Source organism: Abramis brama, assembly GCF_963993115.1.
Source record: "Abramis brama genome assembly, chromosome: 3".
In the NCBI taxonomy this organism is placed as follows: domain Eukaryota; kingdom Metazoa; phylum Chordata; class Actinopteri; order Cypriniformes; family Leuciscidae; genus Abramis; species Abramis brama.
In genome coordinates this window covers 53,297,990-53,323,046 of record NC_139965.1, presented here as the reverse complement: position 1 = coordinate 53,323,046, position 25,057 = coordinate 53,297,990, and the positions used below count along the sequence as shown (strand labels likewise).

General features: G+C 40.6%; 1 protein-coding gene across 1 annotated transcript in view; it reads left to right on the top strand.

The window, feature by feature from the left end:
• adcyap1a (adenylate cyclase activating polypeptide 1a) overlaps positions 1-25,057 on the top strand; it is a 71,114-nt gene that overhangs the window by 6,597 nt on the left and 39,460 nt on the right. The gene's annotated exons all lie outside the window — the stretch shown is intronic.

Below are 25,057 nucleotides of genomic sequence, written 5' to 3'. Positions count from 1 at the left end.
TTATTTTAATTTATTTCACTGTTATGTTTCAGTTAATAAATCTACAAACACATTAAAACAACACGAAGTAAATGACAAGTAACCTATTGACATAGCCTTTCTAAATTATAGAAAAACTGGGCACACAATGTTAACGTGTGTCTACTTTGTTTAAATTTAATGAATTTGAATTCATTTAACCACAATATTTATCTTGTACGGTGACGCATTGCTGCCACATACATATTATTTTTTTCCCTCAATTATGTCGTAATAACGAGATCTTATGTCGTTTTAACAACATCTTTTCTCGTAATAACGAGATCTTATGTCGTTAAAACGACATATTTTCTCGTAATAACGAGATCTTATGTCGTTTTAACGACATCTTTTTCTCGTAATAACGAGATCTTATGTCGTTAAAACGACATCTTTTTCTCGTAATAACGAGATCCATATGTCGTTAAAACGACATCTTTTTCTCGTAATAATGAGATGCTATGTCGTTAAAACAACATAGGCTATTTTTTTGCCCTTATAAGGACATGTGTAGTCATGTACAAAATATGCCTTTATCCACATAAAATTGACAGCCTATCGCGCCTTTATCACACTTTTACGTTCAAAAAGCTTAAGCAAACAGTAGCAGCCCCCAATCATGCAAAATTAATCAATGAGGCCCTTTTTTAAAAATATATTTTATATAGGCCTAAGTTTTTTTTTTATATGATATATTAGGCTATATAATAAGATTTATTTTGTTAATAGGCTATATCTTCATTACCTAGAGATATAATTAAACAAAAAGTTGTCAAAACACATCTAACAGAACATAGCCTAAGTTGTTTATATTTTACAACATTGTGTTCTTATTTTGTTTAATTAACGAAATGTCAATCTTCGTCTTTATAACAGAAGATACAATACAATACAAAAATCTTCAAGATACAGCCATATACAATCTTCACATGTAACGGATTGTCACCTTATAAACAGTCCTTTGTGTGGTGGTGGAATAAAGAAATATATGGTTACCGGTATTATCTTAATTTAAACTTTATTTTATTATTTTATTAGTTCATTAACTAATTATGCTAACTCAACTAATTTAATGTAAAGAGCTGGATACTAATTAGCCTACTAATTAAATAATGTCAAATATTAAATGTAGGCTATTGATTAGAGTTGCCATAGACTAAAGGATTTTCTAGACTAGTAGTCATTCATTTAAGCAATTAGGACTAATCACACGTTTATATTCAATCCTGTGTTCATATATGGCTATAGCCATTCCGCGCTCAAGCGCATGCAAAACTTGCCGCAAAGCACTGGCAAAAGTAGACTAATGATATAATAAATGTGTCTGAAAAAAATAACAAAGCATTTTAATTGTTTATTAATGACCTAGTCTTTTCTAAATCAGTGCGGTTAGGCACCCTGCAAACATATCTCCATACATCTCCGCTGTAATGTAGCCCATATGCGCCTATCACGGACAGGATTACATAATCAGATGGTACCGTATTTGCTTTCGATTGGATTTTTTTCGTTGGTGGAAATTTTTTTTTAATAAACTTTATATAGTTAGTTATATTTCTCATGTCTGTGAGGCGCGCTCCAATTCACAGATCATGAAAGCGCGTCCTGTTCGTTTTCTTTTATTTTACAAAAGCACAACGTTTTCTTGTTGTTGTGAGTTTACACAAATAAAAGTAGTTGCGACTGATGTATTATTATATTCTGTATGACCAGAAATGGAGTATTTTAAGTTGTTTCCACTGTTGATAGGAAAATGCGAGTGATGGCACCGGCGCATCCATGTCATGCAGTGCGCGCTCCACACTCCGCACAAACACTCGGATATGCGCTTAATAATAGCGAACATTTATCTAGGTTAACGTTAGAGCGAGCGGCCATGCCAGACTGATAAGTCCTCTTCATGTTTAACAAATCAAATTCTATTGCATTTTCTTGCGCCAGTTTGAAAAGGGCGGCTGAAACACTTAGCCTATACAGATAAACGCCCAACGCTGGTGTTTTTCTTTAAACAAATTCGTTTAGGCTTTAAAATAAATATTGTTTATGGGCTAATTAATGCCACAATAATTTGTTTATTTTATTGGCTACTTGTATTTTTCATTTTTGTTTTGCATTGAATACCATTTAAAGGATTTGCTGCATCGCAATCCCATCCTCCCATAGAAAGACACGTTAAGAGCCACCTTTATTTTCTTTATAATAAAGGGTTTCTATGGAAGGAAACCGCTTAACGTATAATTAAATGCATTGCGTTCATATTCTGGGCTCATCTGCTTTTCTGTGTGTACAGCAATTGATCTTTATCACTGAAGCTTTTTCTTTATTATAAGGGTTTATTATTCCATTCCAAAGGACTGTTTATAAGATGACAATCCGTTATACATCTTGAAGATTTTTGTATTGTATTGTATCTTCTGTTATAAAGACGAAGATTGACATTTCGTTAATTAAACAAAATAAGAACACAATGTTGTAAAAAATAAACAACTTAGGCTATGTTCTGTTAGATGTGTTTTGACAACTTTTTGTTTAATTATATCTCTAGGTAATTAAGATATAGCCTATTAACAAAATAAATCTTATTATATAGCCTAATATATCATATAAAAAAACAACAACTTATAGGCCTATATAAAATATATTTTAAAAAAAGGGCCTCATTGATTAATTTTGCATGATTGGGGGCTGCTATGTTTGCTTAAGCTTTTTGAACGTAAAAGTGTGATAAAGGCGCGATAGGCTGTCAATTTTATGTGGATAAAGGCATATTTTGTACATGACTACACATGTCCTTATAAGGGCAAAAAAATATGTTGTTTTAACGACATAGCATCTCATTATTACGAGAAAAAGATGTCGTTTTAACGACATATGGATCTCGTTATTACGAGAAAAAGATGTCGTTAAAACGACATAAGATCTCGTTATTACGAGAAAAGATGTCGTTAAAACGACATAAGATCTCGTTATTACGACATAATTGAGGGGAAAAAATAATATGTATGTGGCAGCAATGCGTCACCGTAATCTTGAATTTATCTGTGACCTCAGCTCAGATTACTGCCGCGGCATATTACGTCATAAAGAGAATAAACTGACACTTTTCAAAGTCTGTGATTACAGCGCCACTCAGCGGTAAAAGGCAGCAAATACACATCCCAATTTTACCGCCGCGGGAACGGCGGCGGTAAAAGTCTCATTCGGGTTGGGCACCATCTGTACACCGATTAACAGTATGCACAGTGATATTTTAAGCAGCACACTGTGCATCTCTCGTTAGACAGCGGGGGATCCTGTCCTCGCAAAAGTATTGTCTGATGCATCTGTGCAGGTTAAACAAATATTTAAATAAAATAAATAAAAACTATGATTAAACACACTACATACCACTTGTGGGGGATGGGAGAATGCTAGCACATATTAGCAATCAATAATGTTTATCGCGAAAGTTAACCTACTCCCGATTAATATTGCAGGGAGTCAGAAAATAATAACATTAATAGTCATATCGAGACACCAATACATGTAAGATTGAGATTTTATATACATATCAAAGTTCAAAGTTTTCTTACCGTGAGATAGAAGTTGCACAGGTAGTACAAACGGACTATACCTGCGCCTGCGCGGCCCCGCCCACTAGATCCAAGGAGGGGAAGCTGGAGCTCTAGCTCCTCCCATACATTATCAGTTGATATAATAATCATTACAATATGATTCAATAGTGCGTCAACCCTATTAATTAATTATTTTTTTTTACTGCCCCCCAGTGTCTCTGCACTACACTTTTTTGAAAACCAACTGACATACTGACATCAACCGAATGGCGCCAGTGCAGCAACTGCTATGCATACAAGCCATAAATAAATGACCATTGTGTGTGTCACAAGTCACAACTGTTAGCTAACGTTACCATTAATTACACGTGTGAGCCAGTCCCTTTACATGTAGCTCATTCACTTAAGTTAGTTGTTGATCAGGTTAACTTCTTCGGTTTTTATTCTTATGACGCTGACTCGAGATACGTTCAATGATTAAACATTCACGTTAACTACCATTGTAAAATCAAAATAAGCCACGGGTAAACTTATGCTCCCTTTTGCAATCGGTCAGGAATTGATTAACGTCTACATATTAACGTTAACTTACCTAGTGTAAACTAAGCTAGCTAACACCAAGTTAACATTTTCAAGCTAACGTAACGTACATGTACTTATCTACCAGAGAAAGTCAGTAGAGCAACATGTCTGGCATAAAATTTACAGGCTACTTAATACAGCAGCACATTTAAATGGTTGTTTGTTTCACTTACTTCAGTTTATCCGCGATGCATCCAATGATTCTCTCCGGTGCAGGAAAATGATCCACGGAACGTAGACTTGAAGAGCGGTCTGGTGACTGGTTGAGATTTGTGTAAATGCCCATGCGCTGGCCTTTGTGTAACCTTGAAATTGTACATTGGTCGAAAAAAATATTTCTTAGTTGAGCTCTAAATGAAAAATATTTACATTGAACAATGTTTTGAACGAAAAAAATATTACCTAAAAAATAAAACAAATAATGGTAAAATTAATTGAAAGACAAATTATTAATTGGATGAGTTACTGCTTAAAAACCTTTATAGAACCTTTAACCATTATTACGGCTTTTGTTCACACAGCGCACGTTCCGGGACTGAACACGGCAATGTTACTAGGTCCCCAACCCGGCATCGATGCCGGCATCAATCCCGGGTCATGGTTGCGTTCACACAGAAGGCGTTCTGGCAATTTCCTGGTAATTTGCCGGGATCATTGCGCTGTGTGAAAGGGGCTTTAGATTAAATCTAAAGGCTTATCTTTTTTTTCATTGTTAAAGGCAATGTTTACTTGTCTGAATACATTTTAAAATAAGTAAAAACAAGAGATATAAGAGACTTACAGAAGCTTCTGTGCTCCTCTCTGAGATTTTGTTAAAGCTGCCGTCGGCAACCCTGGAAGATTGAGTGGACTTAGCCAAAATTTTGAATGTTTACAACTCTCATGCCCCTCCCCCACTATCAACTAATACCCTCCCATCAAGTTTGTGCTGGTCATTGCGTGTGCACCAGATTTTCTGTGAACGCCCCAGTCTCATCAGCATCGATCAACACCATGGAGTACTCATAAAGTAAATGGTTGATAAAGCACAATTACCTGTCGAGAAGAAACGTTGCAAGCTCTGACCTCCTAGCTCTTGAGGTTAACCGAGGAATTGGAATCTTTTCCGCCATCACTCTTCGTTACTGTGCGAACTTCAGGCGTGTGCATGTGATTGTAACGTGCGCGAGGGGGGAGTGGGATCTGTGGCGTGTGCACGACCTGTGATTGACAGTCAGATCTCACACCCTCCTGCGCTGATTGGACCCGATGATCCGGGAGCGGTGTATTTTTGCACAACAAATAACACGCTCCAGGTGGAGTTTTTTTCTAAAACCACCTTATTTATGTTGTTCTGTCGGATTATAGTGTCGATTTCACTGAATATGCATGCAAATACTGACAGGTTAGCGGACAGTATAAAATGCATGGGCGCGAAAATGACGTCAGAATCTCTTTCTTCACGCTAGAAGTCTTATCTAAGTCATCGTGGAAGTTGCAATAGAGGACTACTCACCTCTGTTTTTCCTCTCCGCATCCGATGGCTGCTACATTCCAGATATGTGCGGGTCCCATTGACCCGCCCGACCTTCACCAGTTCTGTGTCACCTGCCTGGGCCTCGCCCACGCCGAGGCGGCACTCACGGACGACACGTGCGCCCACTGCGCCGAGCTTCCAGTGCGCGCCCTCAGAGCCAGAGGAGAAGTGGCTCGGGGATGAGGCACACTGCTGCCAGCGAGCCGCTGGTGGGTCCTCCCCCCGCCCGAAGACGAGTTCGACACTGTCAACTTCGCGGACGATAGCTCGAACCCCAATCCCCCCCCACACGCCGTCGCGAACTTCGTCTTCTTCGGAGCTGGCAAGGAAGACGACTCCATGTCGCTCTCGCCGTCGGAAAAGGATTGGGCGTCTCAGTTGAACCGCCCCGACCAAGAGGGCCCTGCAGACCTCCAGGAGGAGCTCGTCAGGTTCCTCGGCAAGGCCGTCACGGAGCTGGACCTCGCTTGGAACGCACCGGACAAGCCTGTGAAAAGTAAGTTGGACTTGTGGTTCCTCCAGTCAAGCCACCGCCAGGCTGCATCGAGGAGAAGAACCCCGTTCTTTCCAGACGTGCATGAGCACGTGGTGAAGTCGTGGGCTGCACCCCAATCGGCGCGCACCCACTCTGCCACGCAGGCCATGTTGGCGCACATGGACAGGGCGGAAACCCACGGGTATGTGCGCATGCCCCCCGTCGAGGAGACTGTTGCCGCGCACCTGTGCCCGTCTTCCTCTGCATTGGGTTCGGACCGCAGCCTGCCTTCCAAGCCGTGCAGGTTCACGGCCCACCAGGCGAACAAAGCCTATGCATCTGCAAGGGAGGCAGCTTCTGCTCTTCACGCCATGGCAATACTCCAGGTGTTCCAGGCAAAACTGCTTCAATCCCTCAGCGGCGGCGCAGCTAACGCGGATGTCATCAGGGATCTGCGCGCGGCCTGTTATCGTCCTTAAAGGCCGTGTTGCAGGGTTAATTTTTCAACGAATCTGTGCAATTTGCTTGTTGGTAATAAACATTTAAACTGTTATCCATTGTATTTTATGTTGTTGGGTATCACAAAACGGAATATAATATGAAAAAGTAGGTACTATCTTACAGCGGTTTGCAACGATTCTCCTTTCCCCCACAATGCATTGCATTACGTCACCTTGGGGAGAGAATTTACCAAAGCCCGCCTTGAGAGCATTGAGAGTGACTAGAGAGACACGAGTCGTAGACAAGAGTATTCAGATAGCGCAGATTATAGATTAATAGGTTAATACATAGATATAGATAGATAGACTAGATATATAGATAGACAGACAGATAGATAGATAGATATAGATAGGCTAGTATAGAGAGAGATAGGCAGACAGCCAGATAGCATAACATTAGCATAGATAGCTAGCAGCTAGATAGATAAATAGATAGAAATATATAGTAGGTAGATTGACATCTGATCGCGGGGTGAGCTCCTCGACCAGCGACCAAAACGCACTCAGTCACTTCCCTACAGCACAAGCTTTCCAACGCAGTTTCCATGGGACGGCACCGCCCACACAAGTACCTGCCAAACACAGCGACAGACACGCAGCGGCTACATTTGCAACAACATTTTCACCGGAGGAAGAGATAAACGCTTAAAAACGCCCATATAGCTAGCATGATGCCTTCTATTTCTAGATGACAAAGACAAAGTTTACCAGTACTACAGCACTATGACAAAGGTTACCGGTACTTATCTGAACTAACGTCATGATCACTGCCACTAGATATAAAGAAAACGTTGATTTTTCACTCGGTGCTATTCAATGACAGTAAAAAAAAAAAATGTGTCGTTATTGTGCACTGCTGCTCGTAGACTACCTCCAGTGCTCATTGCTGCATGCTAAATGATAGCAACTCACCAGGACACTTCACCAACTCTCTACTCATTCTCCATAGTTCTAATACTAGGCTGAGGCTACCTTTCCTCCACTTCTCCCCAACGTGACGTCATCACCGAATTGCGTAAAAAAACCCCCGCTAATACCAAAAAACGTAAAAACTGGTCTTTAAGAATGATATACATATTTTGAGTGATTTATGTACCCATTAATCGACAGTGGTGGTTAACCTGCAACATGGGCTTTAACAGGCACCTATGGCTTACCCTAGCTGACCTGAAGGACTTGGACCGCAATACGCTCTTAAACGCTCCAGTCACTCCCTCCGGCCTCTTTGGTGACGCCGTGGAGTCGGTAACGGAGCGTTTTTCCGAGACGCAAAAGCGCGTCAAGGCGATGAGACACGTGATGCCCCGTCACTCACTCCAGTCATCTGCGAGGTCCCGCTCTTCTTCGGCATCTAGCCAGGCTCAAGGACCGGCTAGACAGCACGCCGTGGCACCCCGCCCCAAACCGGAAACAAGGTGTAGCAGGTGAAATGTTCAGGTGAAATGTTCAGGTGAAACAAGCAGTGGTCATGGCCTGGAAGGAAACGTCAGGGTTGGAGGAGGAGCCCGCGTCGCGAGAGAGCCAGCGCGTCATCCTCGGCTACAAAGCTGTCTTCCTGACGGAGTGATCAAGAGGAAGAGAGAAAGTGCGCTGGAAGCCCCGCCCCCCAAGCACCATGTTCAAATGCATCATGTCCCCCATGTTCCTATGGGCGACGATTGCTATGTATTTAAATGCTGTTTGTGTGAGTTCCACAATAAAAACATGTATCCATTCACAAAAAGAGCTTTTTCTTCCTCTTGCACCCAACACTGTGCCGCAGAGCCACAACCCATGATTATAATGGCGTCTCGAGGGCGCGAGAGTGCCAACACCACACAATGCCCGCTGCAAGCCGCCCTCCCGCCAGTGCTTCTAGCCTCGCAGGGACGGGGCTCCGGTGTGGTGAACAAATGAGTCCTACTGAAGAGATCCAAGCAATCCGATTGGTTCAAAGCACGTTTTATGGGTAATCGCTTTAGTGCCTGGATACAAATCATACAAAATCACTTTATTATAGAAGACGTTTGTACTACGTTATAATGAGTCATTAATGTATTTTAACTTATGTTTCATATACTAGTATTTAACCGAAGCTATAGATTGTGAAATTAAACATTTCTCGTTGTTAGTGTTAAATTTTCCACATTTATTGTTTGTCATTATGTCGGTATCAGTATTTGCTTTCTACCATGCACAAATAAAAATGTCACTGAACTTTTGCTGTGTAATTGTAACAATGAGCACTCAAATACACCAAACCAACAATTACTAAAAACACACACAAAAACTGATTTTGCACGGGCACTTTGCACTGCTCCCTGAGCCATATCGCATTAATTATCGGGGACGTATCGCCTGCGATAATTAATATGATATGGCTCAGCTTGTCAGTGAACTACGGCTCTGTGTTGTAAATGCCGCTCCATCTGAAAGCAGGTGATGGCGATTTACTACTAATCAAGGAAACGGCTTTACTGACGAGATGCGCCTAACAATGTCATGCGATATATCGCCCAGCCCTACTATGCTGTTTACTTCTAAATATTATATTTCATTCTGGTGCGCTTAACGTTATCACTACTGTGTAATAGTAGCCTATGCTATTCACCAACTAAACATATCCTATTCAATGCGTTCACAGTCTCTTTCACGGGTATCATTTGTAGTAGCCTATTCACAAACTGTTTGCTCAAGCGTAGCGAGTTCACTGTGTGCTTTCTACCATGCACAAATAAAAATGTCACTGAACTTTTGCTGTTTAATTGTAACAATGAGCACTCAAATACACTAAACCAACAATTACTAAAAACACACACAAAAACTGATTTTGCACGGGCATTTTGCACTAGTTCTACATAAAGCTACCACATAACAACACTAAAACAGCTCACGTTAGCTACAAGTTGTCACGAGAACAGATTTAGATCAGGCATTCTAATGGGGTCCTAAGCTCGGACTCATCTCTTCAATAGGACTCATTTGTTCACCACACCGGTCAAAACACGCCATCAGTGGCTACGGTGGCCGTAGAGCTAACACGTCCGCTATGTCACTTCCTGGATGCGTGGAGGGCTATCCCGGGCGTTTCACCGTGCACTCAACCTGCACGGCTTGAAAGGCAGGCTGCGGTCCGAACCCACTGCAGAGGAAGACGGGCACAGGTGCGCGGCAACAGTCTCCTCGATGGGGGGCATGTGCACATACCCGTGGGCTTCCGCCCGGTCCACGTGCGCGAACATGGCCTGCGTGGCAGAGTGGGTGCGCGCCGATTGGGGTGCAGCCCACGAGTTCACCACATTCTCATGCACGTCTGGAAAGAACGGGGTTCTTCTCCTCGATGCGGCCTGGCGGTGGCTTGACTGGAGGAACCACAAGTCCAACTTACTTTTCACAGGCTTGTCCGGTGCGTTCCAAGCGAGGTCCAGCTCCGTGACGGCCTTGCCAAGGAAGCTGACAAGCTCCTCCTGGAGGTCTGCAGGGCCCTCTTGGTCGGGGCGGTCCGACTGAGATGCCCAATCCTTTTCCGACACCGAGAGCGACATGGAGTCGTCTTCCTTGCCAGCTCCGAAGGAGACGAAGTTCACAACGACGTGGGGGGGGGGGGGGGGGGGGTTCGAGCTATCGTCCGCGAAGTTGACAGTGTCAAACTCGTCTTCGGGCAGGGGAGGACCCACCAGCGGCTCGCTGGCAGCAGTGTGCCTCATCCCCGGTGTTGCCCGAGCAACTTCTCTTCTGCCTCTGAGGGCGTGCACTGGCAGCCCGGCGCAGTGGGCACACGTGTCGTCCGTGAGTGCCGCCTCGGCGAGGTCCAGGCAGGTGACACAGAACTGGTGAAGGTCGGGCGGGTCAATGGGACCCGCACATATCTGGAATGTAGCAGCCATCGGATGCGGAGAGGAAAATCGGGTGAGTAGTCCTCTATTGCAACTTCCATGATGACTTAGATAAGACTTCTAGCGTGAAGAAAGAGATTCTGACGTCGTTTCCGCGCCCATGCATTTTATACTGCCCGCTAACCTGTCAGTATTTGCATGCTTCACATCAATTGGCCAGCTGTCCCCAGCTGGCGTTAGCCCATAAGATTTCAGCGAAAGTGGAGAAGGGAGGAGTTCCCACCTCTCAGGGAACCGAGGTTACGATAGTAACCGGAGACGTTTTTGCCTCTTTGAGATGTTGTCAGGCATGGTAATATCTGAAATTACACAACATTTTGCAAACATGCTACATAAATCGTCAATTTGGCCTTAGCTGCATGGATCCGACTGTGGGCTGTTGACTTTAATTTCCATCCGCTGCTTTTTTCGTGGGGGTGACCAGTCCACTCCTGCACTGTCCTGTTGAAGGAACAGACAAATGTAACGCTGACTGGATTTTATAAATGATTCAAAGAAAATCTAAAGAAAAATTGCTTCTACCATTTCGATATGAGGCGTCTGAATTGAAAAGGATATGATTTGCATCCCAGATTAAATTATTAAAGTATTTCGTTTCTAAATCTTAGTAAAATTGAGAGATAGGAGGAGGGTCTAACCAATGCTCTTTTCCGGGTCGGCTGGGACCTGGACTGAAGTCTGTTCGGAGTTCCCGGGTTCGGTTGTGAAGTGGTTATCTGAGGGGTTATCTGATGTTGTCAGGCATGGTAATATCTGAAATTACACTGCAAACATGCTACATACATCGTCAATTTGGTCCGAGCTGCCTGGATCCGACTGTGGGCTGTTGACTATGATTTCCATCCGCTGCTTTTTTTGTGGGGGTGACCAGTCCATTCCTGCACTGTCCTGTTGAAGGAACAGACATAATCATGTAACACTGGATTTAATAAATTTAATAAATGATTCTTTAAAGGATTTAATAAATGATTCTTAAAGAAAATCTAAAGAAAAATTGCTTCTACCATTTCGATATGAGGCGTCTGAATTGAAAAGGATATGATTTGCATCCCAGATTAAATTATTAAAGTATTTCGTTTCTAAATCTTAGTAAAATTGAGAGATAGGAGGAGGGTCTAACCAATGCTCTTTTCCGGGTCAGCTGGGACCTGGACTGAAGTCTGTTCGGAGTTCCCGGGTTCGGTTGTGAAGTGGTTATCTGAGGGGTTATCTGATGTTGTCAGGCATGGTAATATCTGAAATTACACAACATTTTGCAAACATGCTACATACATCGTCAATTTGGTCCGAGCTGCCTGGATCCGACTGTGGGCTGTTGACTATGATTTCCATCCGCTGCTTTTTTTGTGGGGGTGACCAGTCCACTCCTGCACTGTCCTGTTGAAGGAACAGACATAATCATGTAACGCTGGATTTTATAAATGATTCAAAGAAAATCTAAAGAAAAATTGCTTCTACCATTTCGATATGAGGCGTCTGAATTGAAAAGGATATGATTTGCATACCTGATTAAATGATTAAAGTATTACGTTTAGAGATGCACCGATTGATCGGCTGGTGACTGGAATTGGCCGATTTTCACGTGATCGGCCATGACCGGCGACTGGCCGGTCAGTCTGACATATGCCGATTTTATGCCGGTCAAATGCACTCGGGCGCCGCATGATTAACCTTTTGAGCGGTACGGTCTCATATATGGGATTTTTATTTCTGTGCTCCTGAGAGTACGGCGCCACATTTAGAATGTTCAGTGACGTCGCAGAACTGCCAGATTCAAACTGTGCTTTCGCACGTTGGCTGGCGCTGAGCCAGAGTCGGACGCGTTCAGAGCTGTCATATATCACAACTAAGCAGTGTTTTCAACCTCATAATGTTTATTTTAGGTTTCAGATATTTAAATACACATAAGCACGAGTAAAACAATATATTTGGAGTTTGTAAAATACACACTGATGTCTGTGGAAGCAGCAATAACAATCTATTCAAATATAATTTGCCGACATATGTTATTCATATCAGACAAACATAGTGGAAGTAACTATAAAGTTTACTCTATTCTTCTCAGTTCACCGGCCACTTTCTTGCATTTATTTCGGGAGAAACTAATGAATTCACGTGCTGTAAATCCAACTGACAGGACAACATTGCGGCGCCCATCTCATGTTAACTTATAGATCAAGATTATTTATAAAGGTTTTTAAACGACCAAACACACTCACTTACACGTATTTGAGAATCGGAATATCAGATAGGCTAGTTGATGACATGGTAAGCAAGTTTGTGAATATTTTGAATAAAAAAGGAAAAGCGAAATAAAAGCGACACATCTGTCATACAGTATTATTATGGCTGCGGTGTATCGCGTGACACGTCGCCATGGAAACATTAAAGGTAACGTTCGCCTTGAAAAAACTCACTCTGGGGGTAGGGGGTGTCAGTTACAATATTTTAAACTTGCGCGTGAAAGGGTTAAAGAAAAGATCAAAAAAAAATATTTGTGCGTGCTGTGTAAAGTGGTTAGAAAAAAATTAATCGGAATCGGCTAAAATCGGTATCGGCAGGTCAAACTCAATGAAAAATCGGAATCAGCCTAGAAAATTGTAATCGGTGCATCTCTAATTTCGTTTCTAAATCTTAGAAAAATTGAGAGATAGGAGGAGGGTCTAACCAATGCTCTTTTCCGGGTCGGCTGGGACCTGGACTGAAGTCTGTTCGGAGTTCCCGGGTTCGGTTGTGAAGTGGTTTTCTGAGGGGCTGGATGGTTGTTGCGCCTCAGTTCCACACACAGTTTTTGTGGAGGTGCCTGACACAGACCTGCGTTGTCCTGTTGAGAGAACATATATAATCGTGCAGTGCTGGGCAGGTTTAATGGCTGCTTCTTAGACTAAATCTAAAGGCGTATCTTTTTTTTAATCATTTTGAAACATAAAAGGATTTTAAATTGAGGACCTAGAAAACATAGTAGCATAGTTAAAGGCAATGTTTACTTGTTTGAATACATTTTAAAATAAGTAAAAACAAGAGATATAAGGGACTTACAGAAGCTTCTGTGCTCCTCTCTGAGATCTTGTTAATAACAGGTGCTCCCAGTGCACAAGACACAGGCGGTATCTCAGGCTCAGGGATCTTTTGTTTTTGCCTCTTTGAGATGTTGTCAGGCATGGTAATATCTGAAATTACACAACGTTTTGCAGACATGCTACATAAATCATCAGTTTGGTCTAAGCTGCCTGAATCCGACTGTGGGCTGTTGACTTTGATCTCCCTCCGCTGGTTGTTTTCTGGGGGTGACCACTCCATTTCTGCACTGTCCTGTTGAAGGAACAGACATAATCATGTAACGCTGGATTTAATAAATTTAATAAATGATTCTTAAAGGATTTAATAAATGATTCTTAAAGAAAATCTACAGAAAAATTGCTTCTACCATTTCGATATGAGGCGTCTGAATTGAAAAGGATATGATTTGCATCCCTGATTAAATTAATAAAGTATTTCGTTTCTAAATCTTAGTAAAATTGAGAGATAGGAGGAGGGTCTAACCAATGCTCTTTTCCGGGTCGGCTGGGACCTGGACTGAAGTCTGTTCGGAGTTCCCGGGTTCGGTTGTGAAGTGGTTTTCTGAGGGGCTGGATGTTTGTTGTGCCTCAGTTCCACACACAGTTTTTGTGGAGGTGCCTGACACAGACCTTCGTTGTCCTGTTGAGAGAACAGATATAATCGTGCAGTGCTGGGCAGGTTTAATGGCTGCTTCTTAGACTAAATCTAAAGGCGTATCTTTTTTTTATCATTTTGAAACATAAAAGGATTTTAAATTGAGGACCTAGAAAACACAGTAGCATAGTTAAAGGCAATGTTTACTTGTTTGAATACATTTTAAAATAAGTAAAAACAAGAGATATTAGGGACTTACAGAAGCTTCTGTGCTCCTCTCTGAGATCTTGTTAATAACAGGTGCTCCCAGTGCACAAGACACAGGCGGTATCTCAGGCTCAGGGATCTTTTGTTTTTGCCTCTTTGAGATGTTGTCAGGCATGGTAATATCTGAAATTACACAACGTTTTGCAGACATGCTACATAAATCATCAGTTTGGTCTAAGCTGCCTGAATCCGACTGTGGGCTGTTGACTTTGATCTCCCTCCGCTGGTTGTTTTGTGGGGGTGACCACTCTATTTCTGCACTGTCCTGTTGAAGGAACAGACATAATCATGTAACGCTGGATTTAATAAATTTAATAAATGATTCTTAAAGGATTTAATAAATGATTCTTAAAAAAAAAAATCTACAGAAAAATTGCTTCTACCATTTCGATATGAGGCGTCTGAATTGAAAAGGATATGATTTGCATCCCTGATTAAATTAATAAAGTATTTCGTTTCTAAATCTTAGTAAAATTGAGAGATAGGAGGAGGGTCTAACCAATGCTCTTTTCCGGGTCGGCTGGGACCTGGACTGAAGTCTGTTCGGAGTTCCCGGGTTCGGTTGTGAAGTGGTTTTCTGAGGGGCTGGATGGTTGTTGCGCCTCAGTTCCACACACAGTTTTTGTGGAGGTGCCTGACACAGACCTTCGTTGTCCTGTTGAGAGAACAGATATAATCGTGCAGTGCTGGGCAGGTTTAATGGCTGCTTCTTAGACTAAATCTAAAGGCGTATCTTTTTTTTTATCATTTTGAAACATAAAAGGATTTTAAATTGAGGACCTAGAAAACATAGTAGCATAGTTAAAGGCAATGTTTACTTGTTTGAATACATATTAAAATAAGTAAAAACAAGAGATATAAGGGACTTACAGAAGCTTCTGTGCTCCTCTCTGAGATCTTGTTAATAACAGGTGCTCCCAGTGCACAAGACACAGGCGGTATCTCAGGCTCAGGGATCTTTTGTTTTTGCCTCTTTGAGATGTTGTCAGGCATGGTAATATCTGAAATTACACAACGTTTTGCAGACATGCTACATAAATCATCAGTTTGGTCTAAGCTGCCTGAATCCGACTGTGGGCTGTTGACTTTGATCTCCCTCCGCTGGTTGTTTTCTGAGGGTGACCACTCCATTTCTGCACTGTCCTGTTGAAGGAACAGACATAATCATGTAACGCTGGATTTAATAAATTTAATAAATGATTCTTAAAGGATTTAATAAATGATTCTTAAAGAAAATCTACAGAAAAATTGCTTCTACCATTTCGATATGAGGCGTCTGAATTGAAAAGGATATGATTTGCATCCCTGATTAAATTAATAAAGTATTTCGTTTCTAAATCTTAGTAAAATTGAGAGATAGGAGGAGGGTCTAACCAATGCTCTTTTCCGGGTCGGCTGGGACCTGGACTGAAGTCTGTTCGGAGTTCCCGGGTTCGGTTGTGAAGTGGTTATCTGAGGGGCTGGATGGTTGTTGCGCCTCAGTTCCACACACAGTTTTTGTGGAGGTGCCTGACACAGACCTTCGTTGTCCTGTTGAGAGAACAGATATAATCGTGCAGTGCTGGGCAGGTTTAATGGCTGCTTCTTAGACTAAATCTAAAGGCGTATCTTTTTTTTTATCATTTTGAAACATAAAAGGATTTTAAATTGAGGACCTAGAAAACACAGTAGCATAGTTAAAGGCAATGTTTACTTGTTTGAATACATTTTAAAATAAGTAAAAACAAGAGATATAAGGGACTTACAGAAGCTTCTGTGCTCCTCTCTGAGATCTTGTTAATAACAGGTGCTCCCAGTGCACAAGACACAGGCGGTATCTCAGGCTCAGGGATCTTTTGTTTTTGCCTCTTTGAGATGTTGTCAGGCATGGTAATATCTGAAATTACACAACGTTTTGCAGACATGCTACATAAATCATCAGTTTGGTCTAAGCTGCCTGAATCCGACTGTGGGCTGTTGACTTTGATCTCCATCCTCTGGTTGTTTTGTGGGGGTGACCACTCTATTTCTGCACTGTCCTGTTGAAGGAACAGACATAATCATGTAACGCTGGATTTAATAAATTTAATAAATGATTCTTAAAGGATTTAATAAATGATTCTTAAAGAAAATCTACAGAAAAATTGCTTCTACCATTTTGATATGAGGCGTCTGAATTGAAAAGGATATGATTTGCATCCCTGATTAAATTAATAAAGTATTTCGTTTCTAAATCTTAGTAAAATTGAGAGATAGGAGGAGGGTCTAACCAATGCTCTTTTCCGGGTCGGCTGGGACCTGGACTGAAGTCTGTTCGGAGTTCCCGGGTTCGGTTGTGAAGTGGTTTTCTGAGGGGCTGGATGGTTGTTGCGCCTCAGTTCCACACACAGTTTTTGTGGAGGTGCCTGACACAGACCTTCGTTGTCCTGTTGAGAGAACAGATATAATCGTGCAGTGCTGGGCAGGTTTAATGGCTGCTTCTTAGGCTAAATCTAAAGGCGTATCTTTTTTTTTATCATTTTGAAACATAAAAGGATTTTAAATTGAGGACCTAGAAAACACAGTAGCATAGTTAAAGGCAATGTTTACTTGTTTGAATACATTTTAAAATAAGTAAAAACAAGAGATATAAGGGACTTACAGAAGCTTCTGTGCTCCTCTCTGAGATCTTGTTAATAACAGGTGCTCCCAGTGCACAAGACACAGGCGGTATCTCAGGCTCAGGGATCTTTTGTTTTTGCCTCTTTGAGATGTTGTCAGGCATGGTAATATCTGAAATTACACAACGTTTTGCAGACATGCTACATAAATCATCAGTTTGGTCTAAGCTGCCTGAATCCGACTGTGGGCTGTTGACTTTGATCTCCCTCCGCTGGTTGTTTTCTGAGGGTGACCACTCCATTTCTGCACTGTCCTGTTGAAGGAACAGACATAATCATGTAACGCTGGATTTAATAAATTTAATAAATGATTCTTAAAGGATTTAATAAATGATTCTTAAAGAAAATCTACAGAAAAATTGCTTCTACCATTTCGATATGAGGCGTCTGAATTGAAAAGGATATGATTTGCATCCCTGATTAAATTAATAAAGTATTTCGTTTCTAAATCTTAGTAAAATTGAGAGATAGGAGGAGGGTCTAACCAATGCTCTTTTCCGGGTCGGCTGGGACCTGGACTGAAGTCTGTTCGGAGTTCCCGGGTTCGGTTGTGAAGTGGTTATCTGAGGGGCTGGATGGTTGTTGCGCCTCAGTTCCACACACAGTTTTTGTGGAGGTGCCTGACACAGACCTTCGTTGTCCTGTTGAGAGAACAGATATAATCGTGCAGTGCTGGGCAGGTTTAATGGCTGCTTCTTAGACTAAATCTAAAGGCGTATCTTTTTTTTATCATTTTGAAACATAAAAGGATTTTAAATTGAGGACCTAGAAAACACAGTAGCATAGTTAAAGGCAATGTTTACTTGTTTGAATACATTTTAAAATAAGTAAAAACAAGAGATATAAGGGACTTACAGAAGCTTCTGTGCTCCTCTCTGAGATCTTGTTAATAACAGGTGCTCCCAGTGCACAAGACACAGGCGGTATCTCAGGCTCAGGGATCTTTTGTTTTTGCCTCTTTGAGATGTTGTCAGGCATGGTAATATCTGAAATTACACAACATTTTGCAGACATGCTACATAAATCATCAATTTGGTCTAAGCTGCCTGAATCCGACTGTGGGCTGTTGACTTTGATCTCCATCCTCTGGTTGTTTTGTGGGGGTGACCACTCCATTTCTGCACTGTCCTGTTGAAGGAACAGACATAATCATGTAACGCTGGATTTAATAAATTTAATAAATGATTCTTAAAGGATTTAATAAATGATTCTTAAAGAAAATCTACAGAAAAATTGCTTCTACCATTTCGATATGAGGCGTCTGAATTGAAAAGGATATGATTTGCATCCCTGATTAAATTAATAAAGTATTTCGTTTCTAAATCTTAGTAAAATTGAGAGATAGGAGGAGGGTCTAACCAATGCTCTTTTCCGGGTCGGCTGGGACCTGGACTGAAGTCTGTTCGGAGTTCCCGGGTTCGGTTGTGAAGTGGTTATCTGAGGGGCTGGATGGTTGTTGCGCCTCAGTTCCACACACAGTTTTTGTGGAGGTGCCTGACACAGACCTGCGTTGTCCTGTTGAGAGAACAGATATAATCGTGCAGTGCTGGGCAGGTTTAATGGCTGCTTCTTAGACTAAATCTAAAGGCGTATCTTTTTTTTTATCATTTTGAAACATAAAAGGATTTTAAATTGAGGACCTAGAAAACACAGTAGCATAGTTAAAGGCAATGTTTACTTGTTTGAATACATTTTAAAATAAGTAAAAACAAGAGATATTAGGGACTTACAGAAGCTTCTGTGCTCCTCTCTGAGATCTTGTTAATAACAGGTGCTCCCAGTGCACAAGACACAGGCGGTATCTCAGGCTCAGGGATCTTTTGTTTTTGCCTCTTTGAGATGTTGTCAGGCATGGTAATATCTGAAATTACACAACATTTTGCAAACATGCTACATAAATCATCAGTTTGGTCTAAGCTGCCTGAATCCGACTGTGGGCTGTTGACTTTGATCTCCATCCGCTGGTTGTTTTGTGGGGGTGACCACTCTATTCCTGCATTGTCCTGTTGAAGGAACAGACATAATCATGTAACGCTGGATTTAATAAATTTAATAAACGATTCTTAAAGGATTTAATAAATGATTCTTAAAGAAAATCTAAAGAAAAATTGCTTCTACCATTTCGATATGAGGCGTCTGAATTGAAAAGGATATGATTTGCATCCCTGATTAAATTATTAAAGTATTTGATTTCTAAATCTTAGTAAAATTGAGAGATAGGAGGAGGGTCTAACCAATGCTCTTTTCCGGGTCGGCTGGGACCTGGACTGAAGTCTGTTCGGAGTTCCCGGGTTCGGTTGTGAAGTGGTTTTCTGAGGGGCTGGATGGTTGTTGCGCCTCAGTTCCACACACAGTTTTTGTGGAGGTGCCTGACACAGACCTTCGTTGTCCTGTTGAGAGAACAGATATAATCGTGCAGTGCTGGGCAGGTTTAATGGCTGCTTCTTAGACTAAATCTAAAGGCGTTTTTTTTTTTTTATATCATTTTGAAATATAAAAGGATTTTAAATTGAGGACCTAGAAAACATAGTAGCATAGTTAAAGGCAATGTTTACTTGTCTGAATACATTTTAAAATAAGTAAAAACAAGAGATATAAGGGACTTACAGAAGCTTCTGTGCTCCTCTCTGAGATCTTGTTAATAACAGGTGCTCCCTGTGCGCAACACACAGGCGGTATCTCAGGCACAGGGACTTCTGCTTGAGGCTTCTGCTGCAGCAGCTCCTGCCCTAGTGGCTCAGGGGTCTTTAGTTTTGGCCCATCTTCGGTCTTATCTGGCATTGGTGCTCCAATTGGTGCTCCATGTGAAGAGCATTTGAGCACCTTTGAGGCAGCCACTGGTGCCCTCTGTTGAGACTGGATGGGCATGGGTGTTTCTAAAGCGGCCTTAATCAGATATTTAGTCAAATGATCAGGGATCCTGAGATTTCCTCTTTTTTGGGATCCTATGGGCACTGGCGCTTCCTTTGGGGAACTGAAGACCAGGGATGAGGGGAGATCCACTTTTTTAGAACTGGGAGAGTTCTGCTGGGACCGGACAAGCATACATTCTCCCTGTTTGGACCTGTCAGGCACAGGTGCTTTCGGTGTCTGCTGCCTCCACTGCTTCATGGTCTTCAGTTCTCCCTCCTCGTATTTCCCAGGCCTCCGCTTTCTCCACTGCCCTGTGGTCTTGGCAGGCACAGGTGCTCCCTGTGTGGAGACTGTGGACCTGGAAGAAAGGGGGGCTCCCTGCGTCATCTCCTGCCTCCCCTGCGGTGTGGTCTTCAGTTCTCCCTCCTCGTATTTCCCAGGCCTCCGCTTTCTCCACTGCCCTGTGGTCTTGGCAGGCACAGGTGCTCCCTGTGTGGAGACTGTGGACCTGGAAGAAAGGGGGGCTCCCTGCGTCATCTCCTGCCTCCCCTGCGGTGTGGTCTTCAGTTCTCCCTCCTCGTATTTCCCAGGCCTCCGCTTTCTCCACTGCCCTGTGGTCTTGGCAGGCACAGGTGCTCCCTGTGTGGAGACTGTGGACCTGGAAGAAAGGGGGGCTCCCTGCGTCATCTTCTGCCTCCCCTGCGGTGTGGTCTTCACTGTTGCATCAGAGACGTCCGAGTGCTGGGAATGAGCCTTCTCAGATGCATCACTGAAGACCAGGGATGTGGGGCATGATGTTTCTCCTGCCCCCCACTGGCCTGAGATGAGGTGTCCATACTCAGGATGCTCAAATATGAGTTCCTGAGCTTCCACTATCGCCCACCACATCCCCGCAGCAAGGGCCGTAATGAGCTCATCTGAGATTTTAGGAGATGAGGACTCCTTATCACTCTCAAAAATGGTGGTCATAATTGACATACTCATATTGATGTTGGATGTAGAAGATTAACTAGAAGTGAGCAATACTTTTTGCAATTTATATCTGTGAAACACAATGAAAGAAAGAGAAAGGGAAGTGATGATTTGAGTAAACATACAGTACAAGAACCTGAAACCAAAATTATTGTGATTATCAATATTATCACGGTTTTGTTAAAACGAGATGAAAGTGTTCAAAAATAACTGATGCTAACACTGAAAACATTTCAAGTTTTATATTTGAAGACATTTCAACAAGTTTTATATTTGAAATTCAACAAACAACAAATAAAAAAAGCAGCTCTATGCACTTTTTTAAGCAAGATTATATTCTGTGGCATTTCCTTCCTTAAAATGACCGTCGTCAATAACAACGCAAATAACACAGCGCACATCTCGTTTCATTCAAATACAATTTGCCGTCTTGCGTCTCCGTTTTTGATTGTATTGAAAATGAAATCAGAGTTGATTTGTTTACTGAGTTGGATAATATTTTTGTGATCATGTAAGATTTAAAACATTAACTTAATCTGCCTTCCGCCATTACTTCTCGAATAAAAAAACAACATTGCGCGCGCACTTGCGTCAGCCTGTTGCTGGCTGGACAGGATTTACAGCCAGTTATTAAAATCGCAATAAACAAACACGGTTTATAGTGAAACCTGTAACTTAATCGTCCCATCCCTAAAAGCCTATAGTCATTTTATGCCCAGTTGTCGAGGCAAATTTGATTGCTAACTCGAATCAGCTTAAGGCCAATAAGCATTCAGTGTGTCATCAGATCTGCTATAATTTTGTCAATGAAATATAAATTATCAACAATTATATATATATAAAGATTTGATCAATATTGATTCACATATCATCCTCTCATTTCCACACAACCCACCACTTTGTAGCCTAACTTAGTTACCATGCCTATCTAAATGTAAATCTACAGCAAATCGAGACAATAACATTCCACAGTAAATTATGAAAAGATTAAATTCAGATCCCCAAACCCTGTGTAAAAAGCATACTCACACAATCACCAACTTGCTACTAAAAGAATAAATCCGCTGCACTTCGTAATACTCACGGTCTGAAGAATGCGACTGACGTCACAATCGACCACACAAGCTTGTGACGAGGATAGGCATGGAATTGTGAGTTATTTTGTTTTAAATTAAAACAATGTGAGGAATGTGCTATTATTTATTTATCAAATCTAGTCTTTTAAAGGTAAAGAACAAAAAAATCTCCCAAAAAAGTTGCCTTAAAAAAATGAAAAAATATTATCAAAATAAAATAAAATAAAATAAAATAAAATAAAATAAAATAAAATAAAATAAGCGCTCTAAACAAACAAAAAAAAGAAGTAATTTTAGGACTTCGGGTCATTTTGACCTGCGAGGGAAACATGTTACAAATTGCGAGGGAAGAATGAGGGTTACATTTTTGGGTGAACTATCCGTTTAAAATGTTATCGGCTGGGGCACAAAACTAACCATGACCTGAAATGATAAAAAAAAGTGGAGAACGCATATTGAAAAACAAAGTGTAACAATGTGCAAAATCGAACAAGCTGTGTCTGGTTTTGAACTGATGAGATCTATGATTATACGGACGTGTGTATGACAGCCTATATGGAGCTGCAGCCAAATCAAATTTAGAGAAATTACAAGTAAAACAACATGACGTTTTAATAGAAATATACACTTCACTTCCAAATTTAGAAAAACTAGGTCAATTGATCCCAGCTCAGAGGAATTCAAAGATATGAAATAGCTGAAAAATGAAGATAAATCTACATTAGTTAATAAACTAACAATGAAAAATACTCCTATTACAGCATTTATTAATCTTAGTTAATGATAATCTAATCTCACATATTTTAAGATCAAAAGTTGTATTTATTAACATTAGTTAATGCACTGTGAGTTAACATAAACATTTGCAGAATTAACATTAAGGTTAATAAATGTATAGTAAAAAATGTTGTTTATTTGTTAGTTCATGTACATAAGAACTTAAAGATCGTTTTATCAAAACTCACCAATGGGAGTTGTTATGGCGTACTTACATTTGTACATGAAACTCTTCTTATAAGGAGAAAATAAGCATTGATCGATGAAGCTACGCAGAGATAGAGAGGAGGATATTGGGGGAGGGTGTATAATATTTGTAAAAAATGGAATACAATATAGGGTTATTGAGAAAGGTAATGAGTTGGAATTTATAGTATTAGAAGTTTTGAAGGAAATGTTAAAATTATTAATTTTTATAATCCATGTAAAAGATTATCACTAGAGTAAATGGATGAACTTACTGTACATTTAGAAGGAAAAATTATATGTTGTGGAGATTTTAATGCCCATAGCACTTTATGGGATAATTGCAATGATGGGAATGGAACAGTGATTGAAGAGTTAATGGAGATTAAAGATCTAGTATGTTTAAATGATGGAAGGGGTGCAAGGATTAATGTCAGAACAGGCACAGAATCAGCTATTGATCTTACACTTGTATCAAATTCACTTGCGGGGGTATGCTTAGGGATGTAAATAGAGAAATGACTATAGGAAGTGATCATTACCCTATAGTAGTGGAAGTTAATTTAAGTATAGAAGAAGGTAATACAGGAGGAGTGGACAAATGTTTTTTTGAAAATGCTGATTGGGAGTCTGGGATTGTCTTTTAGGTATATTAGTGAGCAAGAAATGGAAAAAATTGATATTGAAGAAGGTGTTGTTAATGTTAATAATTATATTTGTAATGCGATATTATTAGCGGCAAGTCAGACTATACCGAAGAAAGGGGGTATAAAAAAGAATAAGATTGTACCATGGTGGACAAATGAATGTGATAAAGCAATTAAATCTAGAAATAAAGCTTTTAAAATGTTAAAAAAGAATCACAGTTTTCAGAATTTTATTGAATATTAAAGGAGGCAAGCAAATGTAAGGAGAATCATAAAAAATACAAAGAAGGATTTTTGGAGGAAATTTTGTAACACAGTGGGAAGGGAAACAGAAATTGGTAAAGTATGGGGAATGATAAAAAGAATGAATGGGATAAAAAGAGAATTTGGGTATCCAATATTAAGGGATGGAGAAACAACAGCAGTAAGAGATGAGGAGAAAGCAGAAATGCTGGTTACAAATTTTGTTAAAATTCATAACTCAAACAATATTAGTGAAGAGGGAAAAAGAGGAAGGGAAAGTACATTGGAGGAGTATAAAGAACTATTACAGAATGAGGAATACAATAATGACCAATTAAATATGTTATTTACAAAGACAGAATTAAATCGTGCTCTCAGAAAAACCAAGAAATCAGCTCCAGGCATGGATCAGATTTGCTATATAATGATAAATCAGCTCAGTGAATCATCCAAGGATGTTTTATTAAAAATGTACAATAAAATTTGGGAGGAAGGAAAATTACCACAAAGTTGGAAGGAGGCGGTGATTGTTCCAATACGCAAACCAGGGAAAGATTGCACAAATCCAGAAAATTATAGACCAATAGCTTTGACATCTAATGTCTGTAAAATAATGGAAAAAATGATAAATGAAAGGTTAATGTATTATGTGGAAAATAAAAAATATTTATCCAAATATCAGAGTGGTTTTAGGATAGGGAGAAATACCATGGATCCAGCTGTATGTTTAGAACATGATATAAGAAAAGCACAAATAAATAGAGAGAGTGTTGTGGCTGTTTTCTTTGATATAGAGAAAGCATACAACATGATGTGGAGAGAATTGCTGTTAATCAAATTAGGTAAGTAAGGTATTAAAGGTCAAATGTATAGATGGATTAAGGATTTTTTATTAGGGAGAGCAATAAAAGTTAGAATAGGAAACAGTTATTCAGAGAAATTTATGATAGAAAATGGAACTCCTCAAGGAAGTATAGTTAGTCCTTTATTATTTTCGATAATGATAAATGATGTGTTTGAGGATCTGGAGAATGGGTTGGGGTTCTCGCTTTTTGCTGATGATGGGGCAATCTGGAAAAGGGGAAGGAACATTGATTTTATTGTTAAAAAAGTACAGGAGGCTATTAAAGTAGTTGAAGAATGGTCATATAGGTGGGGTTTTAAATTTTCAGTAGACAAGACAAAGATAATGTTTTTTACAAGGAAAAAAGTTGGAGGTGAGG